At 51.7% G+C, this 18,974-nt stretch overlaps 1 non-coding gene across 1 annotated transcript; it reads left to right on the top strand.

The window, feature by feature from the left end:
- Window positions 1-18,753: 18,753 nt before the first annotated feature.
- On the top strand, window positions 18,754-18,826 carry Trnam-cau (transfer RNA methionine (anticodon CAU)). Its single transcript has one exon. It is a non-coding gene; the product is annotated as a tRNA-Met (tRNA).
- The last annotated feature ends 148 nt before the right edge of the window (window positions 18,827-18,974 follow it).

Genomic DNA, 18,974 nt, shown 5'->3' with positions numbered 1-18,974 from the left:
GAAACACTGCAGACCACAGAGCATGCGGCCAGACAGCCCTGCCTGGCGGGCCCCTCCGTGCAGAGCGCGTGCATGTGTGGAGAAGGAGCCAGAGGTCCAGCTGTCTCCTCTCAGTAGGCACTGACCCCGCTGAGGGGCCTCCCCCCCGACCCCCACCTCCCACACCAAGCTGTGGCTTAGAGCCCCAACATGCAAACCTGGTGGGAGGCACAGGTCATCCTGCAGCAGGGGCCAGAGCCCACCCCTTGGGATGTGGGGACACGGTAAATACGGCTTTTCCTCCCCGAGGGCTGCTGGGCGGATGCCCTGGGTCCACGCTCCTGAGTCTGGAAGGCCTTGGGATGGTGAGTGAAGTGAAGGCTGTTCACGAGTGGAGAGAGATGTCAGTGGGCAGGCAGTGGATGCTGAGACTGACCCTGATCCTTGAGTTTCAATGTCCTGGGGAGCCAGCTGGCCGTGTCCAGGTCACTGCCAGATGCTGAAGCCTGTGTGGTGCAGCTGTGAGGGGTTAAGCTTGAGCATTCAGGGTTGGCAGAGAGCTGTGCTCCCTGAGGCCACTGGCACTTGTGGACAGCTGTGGCATGACCAGTCTGCTGCCCTGCCCTACCTGGCAGGCTCTGGTGCTGTGCGCTTCTGGCATTTCTTCTGAACAGGACACTGTATTCCCCACTGACTTAAGGTTGCTGCCCTGCGATGTTCCTGGAGTTTCCAGTTGCTTGAGCAGACAGCCTTGGGTGGAGACTGGTGGCCAGGAAGTGGCAAACAGGTAGGGTGGCCTGTGTCTCCATCTTAGCCCACTTCCCGCAGGCTGAGCCTTCCTGGGTGGGCGATGTCTCCAGGCAGGTGTCGCTGGCCAGCAGCCCACGTCCCCCAGCCCCACATGCCTTTTCTCTTTGCTTAATGGAAATGGGGAATGTGTGAGGCCACTTTGTGGCCTGGAGTCACGTCCCAGTGGGGCCAACAGGTGGAAGAGCCATGCCTATGATCACCATGCCAGGCATCCACCCATCCCTGGTCTGTACTGGCTCACCGATCTGGCTGCTATGTTCTACACGTGTGCCCACCTGAGGTGCACCCGGAGCTCCGGGGTCACCAGGGCCATGTGGCATTCCCTGGTGGCCTTGACTCAGGTGGGCTGGCTCTCCCTGCACCCCAAGGCTGTGGCTTCCAGTGTTCCCTGGACTGGATGCAGGTAGGTTGATGTCTGGGCTCACTGTTTTTGCAGTGAATCATCAACTCTGCGGTTCTAGGGGCCATGGAGCCCTCTGTTGCTGCCCCTGACCCACACGCTCGTGTGAATTTTCAGGGACACCAAATAAAACACACACACTTGACTTTTAAACAAGCTCAGTTGTTCTCGGCCTCAAGCTCCCCAAATGAGAGAGCAAGAGAAAGTCACGAGAAAAGTTCCATCCAAAAAAGACCAGAGGGGCAAGGTTACAAGGGACAGGTGAGTGTAATTCAACCCAAGGGGCATCGCCTACATCTGAAGACGCCCTCAACTTCCTGAACCAGGACAGCACCCAGATCACTACGAAATGTAGTGATGGTCACAGCCTCTCCTTCAGAGTGGAAGGCGCGAGTCATTCAGAGTGGCTCCCCACGCGCTCTCATGCCAGTCCTGGAGGTTCTCAGATCCATGGGAACCCTGCAAGGGTGGACAGCTGCTTCTTAGTGCAAGTCTAGCCCCAACAGTTTGCTTTGCAGTGTTTGTATCTGGGACCTAAATAGTGGGCCCATCAAGTGAAATGCTATGGGGGATTTGAAATGTATTGATTCTCAAAACAGCATTAAAAGCCAGCTCCCCAGGTGAGCCTAGGGTGGAGCCATATTGGATTTGAACTTGCAGAAGCATCTTTATCACCATGCCAACCCCTGGTCAGAACAGAGCTGGCATGGAAACCTGGGATCCAGACAATCATGTGGCAACTCGGGATATGGAGGCCAGAGCCCCTCCAGACCATAGCTTGTTGAGCCCTTCCCTCTCTCCATGCCCCCTTCCCAGGTGCACACCTGTGAGTTGGGATGCTTATGTCAGTTGCAGTGCATGGGATAGCACTGCAGCTCAGTCCAAGCACGGGTTAGCAAGCCAACCTCTCCACTAGGATTTAGGAGAGTGTTCTGAGGGGCTTGTCCTGGTGGAATCTGCCATGAGTGGCAGCATGGAGATTACCAGGTCCCACAGTCAGGCCCAGAGGTGTCCCTGATGCAGGGGGTGGTAAGAAGAGATGCCCCCCACCCCCCCGTGCTCCACCCAGCACACTTGAAGTCTGTGTCTAGACTGAGCACCTGCCCTCCCCGTTTCGCTAGTGCTCTAGTTAGAGCAGTTAGCTCAGCCTTCTGAGCTGAGGTCCCCAGGGGCAAGGTTGAGCTGCTGTTTTTCTAGGTGAAATACTGCAGACCCAGCCTTCCTCTGACCCTTGGAGACACAAGTACTCTGTCGTGAACCGTTCCTTCTCCATGTTAGGCAGGGTTGTGCAGATAGGTCTGGGCAACCGACAGGCCTGGAAGGTCACTTCCTCACGTGAGTGTTCAGCTGGAGGGCAGAGGGCATCGGGGAGGCTCACTGAGAGTATCATGTCTGATACCAAATTCAGGGTTATCCAAGAGAACTGCTTGGTACTTTGTGAGTCTCATCATCCGTACATGCCCTTTCATTTCCAAGGTGGCTTTGACCTGGTGTGGGGTGAGGACCTCAAGAGGTTGTCCTAAAGTAATCTTAGTGGCCTCTGTTACCAGGAGGGCTGTAGCACAACCACTCGCATACGTTCTGGCCACCCTGTAGTTCCTCCAGGTCTTGGGTTAGGACCCCTGTGGCTGTTCCCCTTCTTCTGCCACGTAAGGGGTGAATGGTGTGGTGAGGTCAGGTGCTCCTGAGCTGGGGCCTGGCTGAGGGCCTGCTTTAGTGCCCCAAAGCCCCCTCTTTCTCTTCACTCTGGAGGCTCCGAGGCTAGCCTTCTATGCTTTCATAGAGGGGTTGTACAGTAAGGCCAAAGCTGGGATCCAGATTCTACAGAAACCTGCTGTTTCAGCTTTTTGTGCCACTGTGACTAAAAGACCTGACCAGCACAGTTGTAGAAGAGGAAAAGTTTATTTGGGGGCTCATGTTTTCAGAGGTCTCCGTCCATAGAAGGCCGGCTCCATTCCTTGGGGCTCAAGGTGAGGCAGGGCGACATGGCAGGAGAGTGTGGTGGAGAGAGGCAGCCCACGTGATGATCAGGAGGCAGAAAGATCCACTCGACACCAATACCTACCCCAGCCAGGCCTCCTATGACCAGCCACACCCACCCACTTCAGCTTCCACTGTTAATTCCCATGAGGTGACTAAGTCACTGACGGGGCTAAGGCTCTCACAACCCAGTCATTTCTCCTCTACACCCTCTTGCATGGTCTCACACATAAGCTTTTGGGGGAACACCTCACATCCAAACCATAATACCTGCCATTCCCCCAAAGGAGTGGAGCTGTTGCTTATTGGCCAGTGGACTCAACTCACAAATGGCCCTTATCCTGTCCAGGGAGATTTGTTTGGTCCCTACAATTAACATATATCCCAAATATTACACCCTCTTTTGGGAGATCTGGACCTTCTTTTTACTGGTATCCTCTTTCTGCTAAGCAATTGAGTGTATGGTGTTTGCTTGGAGACCTCCTTGGTTGGACTACATATTAGCAGGTCATCCACATAATCCATCCCCACTTGAGCTTGAGATCCCTCAAGTACTTTACTAGGGCCCAAGCAAAGACATGAGGGCGGTCCCTAACCCCCCTGGGGAAGGACAGGGTTTTCCCGTTCAAAAAACAGAGATACTGGGATGACAGAGGCAGAGGGATTGGAAATGCACCCTTGAGACCCAGCACCGTAAACCAAGTAGGGTCTCTGGTATTTGAAGAGCAAGGTACAAGGGTCTGCACCTACAGGGTGTACCGGGACCGGTCTCAGGTCTTGTACTGGCCAGTATTCCCTGCCAGGTTGTAGAACAGGCAAATTGACTTATTATAGGGGAGACTGGCAAGATTTAAGAAGTCCATATTAACTAGCTCATCTATAGTAGGTCATAATCCCTTTTTGCTTCTTCTTTTAAAGGATATTGCTTCTATTTGGGTAATGCTCAGGATCCTTCTGGATCATATGTGCTAGGTGAGTATAAACAGCTTTCTCTGGCCTTGGAGCAAACCAAGCTGCAAGGATATACTTGAGAATCAATCTACAGGATCACAAATGGCCACCAGGAGTGTTTGGGGGTTGTACCCTCTGTGAAGCAATGCCCTCAGTTTTGCCATTATTTCTTGTCCTAGTAGTGGGAGAGGAGAGCAGGGTATTATTAGAAATACATGAGTGAAAAGCAAATCATCAAACTGGCAAGGTATGGGAAAGGTAAAGTGTCCTTTTTTGTTTCTCCCTTCAAGGCCTACCACAAAAGCGGACCTAGAAGAAGGCTTCCCCCAAAAGCAGTTAGAGCAGAGCAAGTAGCTCCCGTTTCAACCAGGAATTCGATTTTTTTTCACCCATAATATCCAAGGTTCCCCGAGGCTCCTCAGGAGAGGTGGTGATGTCACAGGGGGCTTCCGGGCACCTGGGGCATCCTCAGTCAGTCTCGACTGACAGCCCCTCTTTTAGAACAGGGGCAGTCAATTCCCCAGCACCAGGGTCCTCTGGCAAATGGTCCCTTCCCATGTGAAGGGATCTGACGGTGGCCTTTGGCAGGCTCTTACCCAGTGCCTGGTGTTTTTTCACTGGAAGCAGGAAGTCTTCTCTTGAGGTCCTCTTACATTTCCTCGGGATGATTTACGGGTCTCAAGGGCATTGCCAATTTTGGTCTGTCTTTACTCCGATCCTTTCTACTTTCCTCCACATCCCCGTGTTGAAGACCATGAAGGCAGAGTCTAGTCCTGGTTTTGCTTGGTGGAGGCCCCCTCTGGGGTTTCTGTCATTTTCTCCTGCTGTCTGGGGCTGACTGGCTAATGAGATGTCTTCCCCATGGGCGAGGCCCGCTCTAGAGGAGGGCTGTACTGGTACACACGCGGAAGGCCTCTTCTAGCCGTCATGGAATGCTTCACGTTTCCATCTTTTCCTTTTGGTAAAGGGCCATGAAGGTTTGGACATAGGGAACTTTTAATTTGTCACCATTTATTGGGTTTTGTATGCCCTTTTTCATCCCTGCCAAGAGCGCGCCTGTCTTCTGGGCTCTCCTTGTCATTCCTGCAGGGTGTTATGATCCCCAGGGGGTCCTCTGTTGGGACTGCCTCTGTCTGGGGTGGTTCTCCTCTGGAGTTCAGGCAAAGAGCTCAGCTTCCCTGCCGCTGCCTCAGGGACTCTCTCCCTCTCCCGTGGGCGCAGCCTACTGTCAAGATGCACTGCGTCTCCAGCACAAACCACAAGCCCTGGCCAGGGTCTGGAACCATCAGCAAGCCCGCCTGGGTCTGCTGGGCGCCTTCCCCGTCTTCCCTTGTGCTGATGGATGGCCCTCACATCCAGGGGCCTTGCCCCCTCACCATGTCCTCTGCCCCAGCCACCTCCCTGAGGTAACATGAGGGACCAGGATGAGTCCCACTTCTGGGGTGCTGATGGCTCAGAAGCTTTGGGGAAGGAGGCGGTCCATGGTTCCTCCCTGGACGGGTCATATGGAGGAGTTGCCATAGCGGGCAGCTTAACAATGGGTCCAGGATATGGGGATTTGGGGCAGTTTTCTTAGGGTTCCTTGTGGGATCTTGTCATCACGTAGGAGTGGGATTTGGTAAAGGGCCATGAAGGTCTGGACATAGGGGACTTTTAACCACTTGCTTTATCTCCTGTTGCAGGATGGTATTACAGTTGGGCTTCCGCTCAGGGGCCACCTCCTCAGATCCCCTAGCTGTACTGGGGCCAAGCATTATTGCAGTGAAGAGAAGTTGTTTTATCAGATCGTCAGGGTTCATCCAGGTGGCAAGGGCTGTGGAATGGAGGTGGGCCCTCCCACGTCGGCTATTCTGGAAGAGAGGAGAGTTTTTAGGTCCTGTAACTAGGCCTCTCAATCCCACCCAAGGCAACTCTCTTCGGAATTAGGGACCTTGGGTTTTGGTGTTTCCCACTTGTTCCCATAGAAATCCCGCAAAAAACTTGTAATCAGATGAGAGTCTCTGGCCTTGTGTTAGGTGCGCACACATTTCCTTTGAGTCCCTATGACCAGGACCATGAGCTTCCTGTCTAACAATTTTGGGACACAATTTCTTCTTTCCCTTTTGAGTAAAGACGCCCTCTGCTCTGACCCTGTGACTCCCTGAGGTCGTCTTCTGCTCCTAGCATCTTGGTAACTTTTCTTTCCCTGTTTAAAAATCATCATTCTCTTACCAGCAGAGTTTAGTCTCCCTGCTCTTAGGACCAAGGAACCCACACAGTCCTATGTGCGCAGTGTCACTGAATGGCGTCCCAGTTGTTCCTCTCCTGCCTGTTGTGGTCTTATTAAGCCCAGAGAAAGGTGTGGGGGGCACAGATTTTCTTGCCTGTGTTCTTTCAATGAAGATCAACCACAAGTGATTGATCTGTAACACCCACAATCAGTAGCCCCATCCCTCATTGGTAATTTCAGATCAACATTTAAAGAAAAGGTAACAGGTGTTTTGAGGACATGACGCCCATGCAGGAAGACGCGCTTGCCAGAAGGAGCAGGAGTGCATAGGAGGCGGGAGAAGGCTGGGGAGGGAGTGGAGGCGACCGGCACCCCAGCGCCAAGCCAGGCTCTGACGCAGCAAGTCCTTTGGGAGGAGTGCAGGGCTGGAGTAGTTGGATGACTGCACGGCGTGCCTGCGTTGGTGAGCTTTGTCTTGTGTCTGGCACAGACTGTCTAACTACTGCTCACTTCTGGGTCAGGATTGTCACGGGAGTCTTCAAGCAGGGCTCCCTGGTGGCTTCAAATTGCCTGAATGTGCGTCTGAGAGTGTGGCAAAGAACCAGGAGCTCTGACAGTACATTATGAGCAAGGAAAGTGGTTGAGAAGTGAAGGGAGGGCACCCAGGCTCATGGAGGAGATTAAAAAAAAAAAACAATGAAACCAAACCCCCAGCAAGCCAGGTCAAGCACACAGCAGGAGGCTGGGCCGCCCCTGAGTCCAGGGGACTCCCAGGGCCTCCATCCTTCCGGGCTACAGAGCTCTCAACCTTCTGATCGCCCTGGGAACTGCAGTCCTCAGTCTGCACGTGGTGCTGTGGGAGAGCCTGATAGAAAGGAGCGTGGATTTAGGTGGGTACAACAGGGGGTGTCCCTGAAGAGGGGCTTACCTCCTGGGTGGCTTGCCAAGGTGCTCTTGTGGGGGCACCAGTTAGAGTCCAGATCCTTGGTGTTCCAAACAAAGAACTGAGCAAGACACACCAAGGAACAGGCAAAGTGCAGATTTATTGAAAGTGAGGGTGATGTAGCACCACACAAGGTGAAGCAAAGTGGGTCGAGTGGAAGAGAGCTCAAGGCCCCATGTCTGGAAATCTGTGTCATGTATGCCGAGATGTGGGCTTTTCTCCCCGTGTGGACCCGACTGAAGACCTTACCCCACTTCCTCCCATTGGTGACCTGTTAGAAATACCAAGGTGCTGCAGAAACCTGGCTAGCAAGTGCCCGGGCGGGCGGCAGCCTGCTTCCAGCCCCAGTGCAGCCTGCCTTTCAATCTGGTTGGAGGAGCTGTGGGTACAGTCCATGCAATCAGCTAAGTTTCAAATTGGGGCAGGCAAACGGGAAGGGCCATAAATGAAATGCCTATGACTGGATCCAATTAGGACTGTATTTTGAAAACGGACCACCACATATTACCTTAGGACACCTGGTTAGAATAGTGTCCAGCTCCCCCCACTGGTTACCTGATTAGAATGCCGCCCACTCCACCCCCACTGGTCATGTTAAAATGTTGACCCTCTGAGGAAGTTGCCATGGTGATAAGTCCTCCCTGGCTGAGAGGCCATGGTACCGGGCTCCTGTCTTGCCCTCCAGCAGCATCTTCCTTACATCCTGTCCCTGCATCTTGGTGTCCCTGAACTCCTACCTAACAGCCACAGTTGTCATGGACCTGCCTGCTGATGGAGGGAAGCCACCTGAGCCTTTGTCTCCGAGTGTGGGTTCTCGTTGCTGGACTGGGCTGTCCTGGCTGTGGTCCTGCCTGGGGAACAGCCTGTCCTCTCCCTTTGTCCTTCCGTCATGGCTCTCACTGCTTTCTCTCTGTTTGCTCCTTTCCTGCCAGTTTGGAGGTGGAAGTAGCCTCTGGCTGGCTGGTGCTCTCTTCCTGCTGCTGGCCATGTGTCCCGGGGAGCAAAGGTGCGACTTATGTAGACGAGGGGAGAAATAAAGAATGTCCACGTGCTTCTGCCTTAGTCCAGTCACTTAATACAATTCACTCTATAGGTTCTTAATCAAGAAATGGCGGGGCTGGGGCTGGGGCTGTGGCTCAAGCGGTAGCGCGCTCGCCTGGCATGCGTGCGGCCCGGGTTCGATCCTCAGCACCACATACCAACAAAGATGTTGTGTCCGCCGAAAACTAAAAAATAAATATTAAAATTCTTTAAAAAAAAAAAAAAGAAATGGCAATCTTAATGCTGGGCTCTGCAGTAGACATGATCAGTGCCAAGCAGACAGCCCTACGTCAACTCTAAGCCCTGCAGACACACCTCATCATGACAGGCTCATGACAGCCAAGCCCAGTGCCAGGTCTGGAGTCTCCAGTCTCAGGCCTTCAGTCCAGCAGATGCGCAGTCACCCAGACCGCAGTGATCAGGTCAGGACCCAGTGGAGTCTGCTCCTGGAGTGGAGCTGACGGCTGGCTAAGGAGATGGTTGTAAGGAGACGTCGATGTTCTCACCAGGGTCAGGAGGCTGCGGTAGAGGACAACACAGAGGACCAGGCAGATGAGAAGAGCTGGGACGTCAGCCCAGGTCCTCACCAGGCTCTCCGGCATGTGGGCATCAGTGTCAGCTGGCTGAGTGTCTGTCCTTTTGCTCTATTATTTATACTAGTTTTTGGAGCTTCTGCTGGCCCTTTGGGACCCCGTCAGCTGTTACCATCTTACATTTTAGAGCCAAGCCATATGGTTTGGTGGCTTCCGCCTTGATCTTTACACTCTTGACTCTCATCAGGGGTAAGGCGAGTGACATGTTTGTACCATATGACTTCACTCTGACTCTTACATGGGTGGTGAAAGTGACCTGTGTGCCAGGCTATGCTTGATGACTTTGGAGGGCCCTGTAGGCTTGTGCCCGGGGAGACTGCGGGTTTTTAAAACAGAGTCACTTAGGCTAAGGCCTAAGGCCACCCTTACACCCTGGGGCCCCGAAGACCTACAGCTGCTGTCTGCTCACTCACAGGAGACCATGCTGCCCTGTCATGCCTCTCCCCGTCGGGATGTCCTCCTCCTGACCTGGCTGACCATCGGGTCTACAAATGTGATTCCTGTTCCTGAAACCTGCACAAACCTGGGGGAGCTCGGCAGCCCCTCTGGGCTCAGGGTCGCCCCCTTCCTCCCATTCTCTCGTCTCCCTGGTACCTGGTGGCTGTGCGAGACTTGGTTCCAGCAGGGGACCAAACCCGTTCTGCTGTTACAGGCGAATACCTGTGACGTGGTTCTCATGTGGCCACTACGGGGCACCTGTGGAGGCTTTCGGCCAGTCTCTGCCTCCCTCCCTTGTCTTTTCTAGGGAAATTTGTGGGAGCCCCACCCAGGGCTGACGACCCTGGAGTGGCCCAGGGAAAGCAGGACTGAGCCTGGAGAAGCTGCCAGCCTCAGTCCCCTCAAGAGTCCATTCCCTCTCCTTCCACTCTCTCCTCTGCTTCCCGGGAGAGGGTCAGGCTCCCCGCGGTTCTCAGCTCTTGGTCAAGCCTGACCACTCCCTCACTGGTTCTGAGCTGAGAGCTTCTAATGGGAAATGGGGAGCAGTGTTTTTGAGGATCTCCTGGAACTGGGCTTGGTCCACATGTCCTACTGCCATCTGTCCCCGCTGGCGACCTAATGCTGGGCTCACAAATCTGCGACCTTCAGGTCCTTGGAAAGAGAGAGAGCCGCGGGAATTCTTTATTCTTATATGGAACATTCTATCCCCAAAAGGGCAAAGGGTAGGGTTACGAAGGAACAGGTGAGTGTGGCTCACCCCCTCTGGGTGCCTCCTGCTCCTAGGGCCACACCTTGTTATCCAAGTGAGGAAAAAGCCCAAGTCACAAGTCATGACACTACTGTACCAGACTACGGTGATCTTTCAGATCCCCTGGTGCATCAGGACTTAAGGGTGTCTGCATTTGGAGTGGCTCCCCACAGTGTCCCTCCTCAGCTGCCATGTCTGTGGTGGCCTGAGAGTGCTCTTCCTCTCACCCCGGGCAAGGGTCTGCCAAGAGTGCCCTCTCCCTTTGCTCTCACTCTGGGCAGCCAGTTGGCAGATTCCAGGGCTCTCGCCTTCACCCCTCTCTTAAGGAGGGGGCCAGAGTGTGGTCGGTGGTCATCTGTGGGGCACAAGCCCACGGCAGGTGTCTGGGCTGAAGCACCTCGCTGGAGGCCTCTGAGTTCCCTGCGGGCCCCTGGCCCTCACACTGGGGCCTGGTCTGCCCACTGCAGCTGGACGTGTGCTCTCTGTGCGTCCCTCTCTAGAGTGATGTGCGTTTCTGTCAAGAACTCTGCCTTGGGCCTGGGTGGGGGGGCGCGTGCAGAGCGCTTCCCCAGGCGGTGAGGCCCTGGCTCGATCCTCAGCACCATATAAAATAAATAAACAAATAAAGATACTGTGTCCATCTACAACTAAAAAATATTTTTGAAAAATTAATTAATTAAAAAAAGAAGGAACCTCTGCCTTTGAGCTCATGCCTTTCTGTGGGTTCACGTGTGGTCGACAGGCTTAACTTAGTACATTTCTCTGCTTTGTTTTGTCTAATTGGAGTGTCTGTCAGTTTCTTATTGTCTGTACTCACAAAACAATTATTCAGTCCAACCATCCTGACTGAGAAGCAGGTGCTCCAAGATCACTCTCCAACTCAGTGGGACTGGATCAAAAGAAGAGTAAGGGGGAATGGCTTCTGAAAGCTCCTCCCTCACCTGAAGAATCTGGTCAAAGATGAAAGCAGGCATCTCTGATCCGGATCAGCAGCTTACCGACCCCGTGGTCACACCAGTACATTGCTCTGACTTAGGCTCTGGATTTTGACATGAAGCTCATACGATCCAGTGTGTGTGTTTCCATGTGCCACATGGGCAGGCACCACGTGTCTATCTGATGAGACCCTCCAAAGTTCTGTTTGAACTTGAACAGGTGAGCGCTCACATAAATCACAAGTGTTGAACTGACCTAGGTCACTTTAAGTTCACACAACCCAAGTGAATCTACAAGTAAGTTGGTTTCAGTTTGCGGATCCATGATGCTAAGGCGTCCTCAGCATCCTGACCACAGTTTTGCCCAGGTGGCTGGCCAGCCAGGAGCAGTTTGTCTCTGCCAGGGGTTTGAGATGCACTGTGTATTGCTGTGATTCAGGTGCAGCATGGGGTTTTGACAGAAAGAACTTAAAATGATGACTATGTTTGTCTGAGATCTTGATTTTCATGCATATTCTAAAAATAACTGGGCCAGGGTTGTGGCTCAGTGGTAGAGTGTTTGCCTAGCATGTGTGAAGTACTGGGTTAGATTCTCAGCACTGCATATAAATAATAAAATAAAGGTCCATCAATATCTAAAAAGTATTTTAAAAAAATAAAAAATAGGGCTGGGGTTATGGCTCAGAGGTAGAGCGCTTACCTAGCATGCATGAGCACTAGGTTCGATCCTCAGCTCCACAAAAATGTAAAATAAAGATATTGTGTCCACCTAAGACTTGAGAATAAATATTTTAAAAATAAAATAATAAAAATAACTGTTAAAATAAATTAGGTAAGTGTAAATAAGATAAATGCTTATAAGACTGCTCTTTTATTTATATAAAGTCTAAAAGCTATATGATAGAGATAAAACATTTGAGTAACATTTAAATAATAAAATACTAAACATCAGTTGCTAAACATATATTCATGTACTTTTGGTTTATTAAAATCTACAGAAAATAACATTCTGGTCTATTAAATATGTTTGCATAAATCATTGGTATACTGAAAAACAGCTCAAGATTGTTTTCTTCCTGGGTCTTCACTGAAAAACAATGTTACTGAAAGTCAGATGGGCTAGTTAACACCTGTAACTAGGTTACTGAGGGTTGGAGTGGTTAGTTAACAGGTGTAGCTGATAGGGGACAGACAGAAGTGAGTGGTGGAAATGCAATGTTGGGGGTAATTCCATGCACTGGGCCCACTGTGCTGGCCCACTTTGCTGACCCCCATGTGCTGACCCCCATGTGCTGACCCCCACTGTGCTGACCCCCACTGTGCTGACTCCCACTGTGCTGACCCCCATGTGCTGACCCCCATGTGCTTTCTTTTCCAAGAAGCAACTTACCTGCAGCCCTGTCTGGCCTACGTGGACAGGATATGTCACATTCCTCAGCAAACTACCTGTTATCGGCTGGAGAAATGCAGGCCCAAAGTAATGTTAAGAGGTACCTAAGTTACCCTGAAGGGGGAGAACTTTGAGAACTTTTTACAGACCAAATCCTGAAACTCAGGGAGAAAAGGATAATTCCTCCTAACCATAAAATCTCTAAGAATTTATGGTTAAAAGAACCCAATTAGAGGACTGGAGTTATGGCTCAGTGGTAGAGCCCTGGGTTTGATACTCAGCACCACATAAAGATAAATAAATACAGGTATTGTGTCCAGCTACAATTAAAAAATATTTTTTAAAATAATCTAATTAGAACTGTCAGCATGGGACAAAGTGACCTAGAGTTGCCATGGCAGTGGGGATCTGAAAGTTGTCATCCTTCTCTCAGTGAACCATCAAGAGATGGATCTGGGCAGGACTCTATGGACACTTCCTGGGACCCCAGTAAAACTGGCATGCAGGAGAGGCATGCCGTCCTCTCCTCTCTGAGGGGACCCACTCTCTCCCTTGGGGGTGTCCCCTTTCCCCTTTCCTATCCCTTCAATAAACTCATGCCTGGAACTCTGAGGGACAGGTCTGAAACCTTTCTGACTTGACTGCAAGAACTGGGGTTTGGCAGGGGTGGATCACGTGTCAGCTCCCTAGAAGACCCCTCCCACCCTGCGGAGCTCTATCTCCTCTCACTTCAATCAGCCCCACTTGTTCACATTTCCCTTTCATTATTGCCCATGGATTTCATTTTTCAAATCGATGAGACAAGAACCCAGAAGGAAACTGGCGAGGCCTGCAGCCTGCACAAACCCCATGGGCCAGAGTTCATCTCAAACTCCAATTTCGTAACTAGGTTATTGATAATTGGAGGGATTAATTAATGTGCGATTATGCATGCAAAGAAGTTAAGCTGTGTTTTTATCCTTAATTATAAAAAGGCAGAAAGTATTTTATTGAGAAAAGAATAGTTCTGGGTGGGCAGCCAGTCTGAATGAATTCACCTACTCCTTCCTGAGATCGGAGAGGGTCTGTCGGTCACTTTTGTAGTGACCTGGATATTGCCCCAATCCTTGAAGTAGCAGAATGTGTCTTCAGACGTAGGCATGTTGCCCCGTGGATTGAGCTACGCTCACCTGTTCCTTTGTGATCCTACCCCTTTGCCCTGTTTCGGATAGAATGTTCCATGGAAATGCCCTCTGTGTGCCTCTTCTTGCTCTGCCTTTGGGTGTGGCCTCCCTAGATGTCAGTCAACCTGCTGACAGCAGACATCAGGAAGCTAGACTCAGCCCCCTGACACCTGACCCCTTGCTTCTTTTAATGGCTTCTCCCCAATAAAAGGGTTTGGCTCGCGCTTGCTCTCTTTCACAGGACCCAAAGAAAAAGGTCTCTCTGTCTCTTGTATGGTTATTTTGTGCAGCCCAGTTCCCCTGGAGTGACCCTGAGTGTTTTAGTCGTGAAGAACACGACAGTTCTGTCTGAATTAAAATATATAAAGATTGTTTCAAAATATAAACTTAATTATAGCAGCTCAATTCACAATAGCTAAACTATGGAACCATCCTAGATACCCTACAACAGATGAATGGATAAAGAAAAAGTGGTACGTATTCATAATGGAATATAACACAGCTTTAAAGAAGAATGAAATCATGCATTTGCAGGTGAATGAATGGAACTAGAGACAGGCAGCCTGAGCCTTCTTCTCCTGCCCCCTCCACCTGACCCAGCACTTGACACTTACTCAGGTGCGGGCTCCAGCGCGGGTGCAGCGAGCACCTCACCCCTCTCAGACCCCCTCAGAGACCACAAGGTGTGAGCAGCCACCCTGCAGCAGACTCCCAGGCGCTGGCCTTGCCACTCCCGTGACTCACGCTCCCAGCCATGTGTCCCTCAACAGCTGCAGCACTTGGTGCTCGACACAGGGTCGTGTTCATGGAGGAGATGGCTGTGGTGGGGAACTCTGGCTCTGGATCCAGGATGGCCCACTGGACCTGCCCAGGGGTACACACCCGTGAGCCGCCCCTGAAGACATTCCACACTCCTAACCCCAAACAGCTGCGCTCTTGCGTAGGCCCAACTCCCCCGTTGGGAGCCGTCTGACTCTCCAGCCCGGTGCCCAGCCTCTTCTCTCAGGAGAGGCCCTCAGAGAAGCCCTGCCTGTTTGTTCTCTCACCTGACTCCTTTTCCCTCCTACTGTCACCAAGTCAAGTCCTGTGTCCAGCATCCCAGGGACTCAGCAACTGCCAGGCCACCCCGGTCTGTCCCTCCACCAGTTTCCCAGCACATACAAACAACCCAAATCACAGGTGGCACGTGGAGCTCTACCACGACCCTGGCACCAGGCACTGCCCGGCATCCTCCACATCAGCTGGAGACAGACCAGGCCCATCCCCGCTCAAAGCCACCTTTGTCCTGCCCGACACACACCCCTCCTTCTGACCCAAAGCACGGAGATCCAGAGGTCTGGCTGCTTCTGTCCGTGAGTCCCCGGTAAACCTCGCTCTGTGAACCTGGCTGTGTCCGCCTCTTTCTCTCCCTTACACACCTTGGGGCTCGTCCCATGCACTGGGCTGAGTTGTTCTGGAACAGCCTTCTACTAAGTAAAATATGCCCTTGAGAAATAGCTAAAGGTCAGGCCTCTCCCTCTGCCCGAAGGTGTGCCAGTGCCCGAGGTGGGGCAGGCTCTGGCCACCAGTGCTCCCATCCTGCTTTGTTCTGGTCCCCTTTCTATTCCTGCAGATGGCTTTCACTCTACTTCCATGAGCCTCTTGTTTTTGAGCTGATTCCAGGAATGGGCAGTAGACCATCAAATCAACCTGAGACTAGAATGTCCACCCTGAGGTAAGAGAAGGCCATCTCCAAGGAGGTGGACACCTCCAGTCAGTGGGAAACACCAGACGCCCAACTCAAGCTCCTGGGAATGCTGATTTAAAATGGCCATGGCCCCTGATCTGATCCTCAAAGAAATACCCACTGCTTCCCAAAGACTTGGAGGAGGAACCAGAGACATGGAGAGAGGCCTCCCCCTGGCTGCCGGCACCCAGGGATGCCTGCTCCCCCCACCTCCCTCCAGGCTCTACTCTTCCCTGAGCCGAGTGTCCACATGAGTCAATGACTGAGTCAATGACATCCATCAGACCCCGTGTTCCTTCTCCTGCATGTGCCCTCATCCCGGAGACCCTACGTGGGCTTGTCCTTCAGTCTCCGTACTCTTCTGTCCCCATTATCATAACTCCAAATGCAGGCACCCTACGTCCTGATGCACCAGGGGATCGGAAAGACCCCGTAGTCTGGCCCCGTCATGCCACAACCCGTTATGGCACTACCTCCACAACACGGCGTGGCCCCAGGAGCAGGCGGCACCCGGAGGGGTTGAGCCACACTCACCAGTTCCCTTGTAATCCTACCCCTGGCCTCATTTGAATGGCTTCTCCCCAGTAAAAGGGTTCAGCACGTGCGCCCTCTCTCTTTCTGGACCCCTAAGGTCAGAGGAGCTGTCATAGAACCCAAAGAAAAAAGGTAGCTCTGTCTGTGTGATCATCGCGCAGCCCGGTTCCCTGGAGTGACTTGAGTGTTTAGTCGTGGAACGCGCTGCAGCACACGTCCTGGGATTCCAGGTTTTTGGTGTCCAAAATCCAGCTGCAGTAGACACGCTGTTCCTGCCCCGAGCACTCCTGCTGCAGCACAGGGTCACGACCAGGTGGCTTCAAATCGCCTGGGTTCTCTCCCAGCTCTGGGGGCTGAGGCCTGAAGTCAGGAGGTCAGCAGCACGGCGTGTCCCTCTGGCACCCTGAGCTCCTCATCTGCAGGTGTACCCTAACCCTAACTCTCCGTCCCCACACAGCTCCCTCGGGATGGAGGGAAGAACACCTCTCAGGACAGCTCTCAGGGGCACAGGGTTGACAACCCCATGGAACACCAGGAGAGAACAGTGCACTGATCTCTGAGGCTGTGGGAGTGGGGCAGCATGCCAGGGGACGGGGCGACGAGCTCAGCCTTCCCAGACTCATGGTCAGTGGGAGCGCCAACCACCAGACAGGCAGGGCCTGTATTGTTCTGAAAATAACGCCACGAGAGGCCCAGCCAGATAATACGGGCGATGCCAGGGTGAGGAACAGGCGGGGCGAGAGGCACAGCTGCCTTGCACCACAGTAGAGCACATGCCCAGATGGCAGAGACACGCCAGGCTCTGATGGACAGCACAGGCTGCACCGGCCCACCTCCACATGCAATGGCATCAAGAGACAGCACTCCTGCCCACCCTCAGGTGCCACATGAGCCAGTCCCCTTTCTTCTTTGCTTGGGCCAGTCTGGGATCCTGGCCCTCCACGTGCTGTCTCCTTCTGGCTTGAGAGGGACCTCCCACCCTCCATGGGGTCTGAAGTGTTGAGATTCGCTCTGGTGCAGTGTTGGTTTCTTCAACTCTGGACCCAGGAACCAGAGTTCTGTAACAAGGACTGCGGGAGGCTGTCTCGCTGAAAGACTGGCATTCTCCTCCCTGTGGGAGGACATGGCTCTGTCCATGACCTGGACGTGCCCCCATCTTGGAGGTAGAGGATGTGCCTTCAGGTGTAGGTGTGCCGTCCTGCAGCCCCTTGGGTCGAATTACACTCACCTGTCCTTGTGACCCTGCCCCTCCTGACCTTTGTTGGATGGGACTTTCTAAGAATGAGGGTCCCCCCAATAAAAGCTCACTTCTGAACGTGCCCTCTCTCTCTTGCCAGCCTCTCGCGACTTTCCTCGCTCTCCCATTTGGGGAGCTTGAGGCCGAGAGTGGAGGAGCCGTCCTGAAGCTTGATTTAAAGGAAAAGTGTGTGTCTGTGTTTTATTTGGTGTCCCAGGAAATTCACATGAGCAACCTTAAGTTCAGCTGCCCACCAGGTCGGAGAGGCAAAGGACACCCATCCCGCTGGACTGGCCTGCTCTAACACATCTGCAACAGCCCCCTGCAGACACAAGCACTCGGAGGCAACAGGTCAGGCTTGAACACAGCAGCTCCACCAGACACTGGCGTCAGAGGCCCCGGGAACTGCTGCATCAGGTTCCGGTGGCAGCAGGCTCAGGAGAAGCTGTCGGCCTGCAGATGTGGACACCACCTCAGGTCAGGCTCAGCAGAGTCAAGGGCAGGCCTGCTCTGCCCTGCCCTGCCCTCCTCCTTCCTGAGCAGCACTGGACTTCTTGGCTGTGCGGCCACATTCCTATGTCTTCTGCACTCACGGGTCTACCTGCCTTTTCTGGCAAGTTGTTTGGTCTTTTTTTCCTCCCATTATAAGGAGTTATCCTTTAAAAACATTTTTTTTTTTTTTTAGCTTTTAGTTGTTGATGGACCTTTATTTTATTTATTTATTTGTGGTGCTGAGAATCAAACCCAGGACCTCACACATGCCAGGCAAGTGCACTACTGCTAAGCCCCAGCCCCGAAAGGTACCCTTTTAAAATTTTTTTTTATAATATCTTTTTTAGTTGTTGATGAACCTTTATTTTATGTATTACTTATATGCAGTGCTGAGGATTGAACCCAGTGCCTCACACATGCTAGGCAAATGCTCTACCACTGAACCCCAGCGCCAGTACAGGAAAGTCATGCTTTGTCTATTTTATTGTTGTAAATATTTTTGCCACCAGGTACAGTGGGCACACCTGGAATCCCAGTGGCTCAGGAGGCTGAGGCAGGAGGATAGCAAGTTCAAAGCCAGCTTCAGCAACTTAGCAAGGCCCTAAGGAACTTAGCAAGACCCTATGTTAAAATAAAAAATAAAAAGGTTGTGCTGGAGATGTGGCTCAAGTGGTAGCGCGCTTGCCTGGCATGCGCGGGGCGCTGGGTTCAATCCTCAGCACCACAAAAAAAGAAATAAAATGAAGATGTTGTGGCCACTGAAAACTAAAAAATAAATATTAAAAAATTCCCCCTCTCTCTCTTTAAAAAAAATAAAATTAAATAATAAAATAAAAAGGGCTGTGGATGTGACTTAGTGATAAGCACCCCTGGGTTAAATCCCTGGTAATTTATATATATATATATATATATATATATATATATATATATTTTTTTTTTAAAGAGAGAGTGAGAATTTTTTAATATTTTTTTTTAATTATCGGCGGACACAACATCTTTGTTTGTATGTGGTGCTGAGGATCGAACCCGGGCCGCACGCATGCCAGGCGAGCGCGCTACCGCTTGAGCCACATCCCCAGCCCTATTTTTTTTTTCTCCAAGATTGGTCATGTTTTCTAATTTATAGTATAAAAATTTTCACATTAACTTTTCTGTCTTCACAGAAAAAAAATCTCTTATGGGCTGGGGATATAACTCAGTTGGTAGAGTGTTTGCTTCATATGCACAACGTCCTGGGTTCAATCCCCAGGACCACCAAAAAAGTAAATAAATAAACAATCTCTTATGCCTTTAGGTTTTCTGCTAAAACATGCTTTCCCCTCCTCAAAATTAGAGAATTTGCATTTGTTTCTTAATAATTCAATGTTTTTACCTTAAATACTTCACTACTTGTAGTACACTGTAT

Source organism: Marmota monax, unplaced genomic scaffold (genome assembly GCF_021218885.2).
Source record: "Marmota monax isolate L192 unplaced genomic scaffold, Marmota_monax_Labrador192_F-V1.1 WCK01_AAM20220418_F8-fsc00073, whole genome shotgun sequence".
Lineage (NCBI taxonomy): Eukaryota > Metazoa > Chordata > Mammalia > Rodentia > Sciuridae > Marmota > Marmota monax.
The sequence above is the reverse complement of the archived record's forward strand: the minus strand, read 5'-3'. Positions and strand labels throughout refer to the sequence as shown.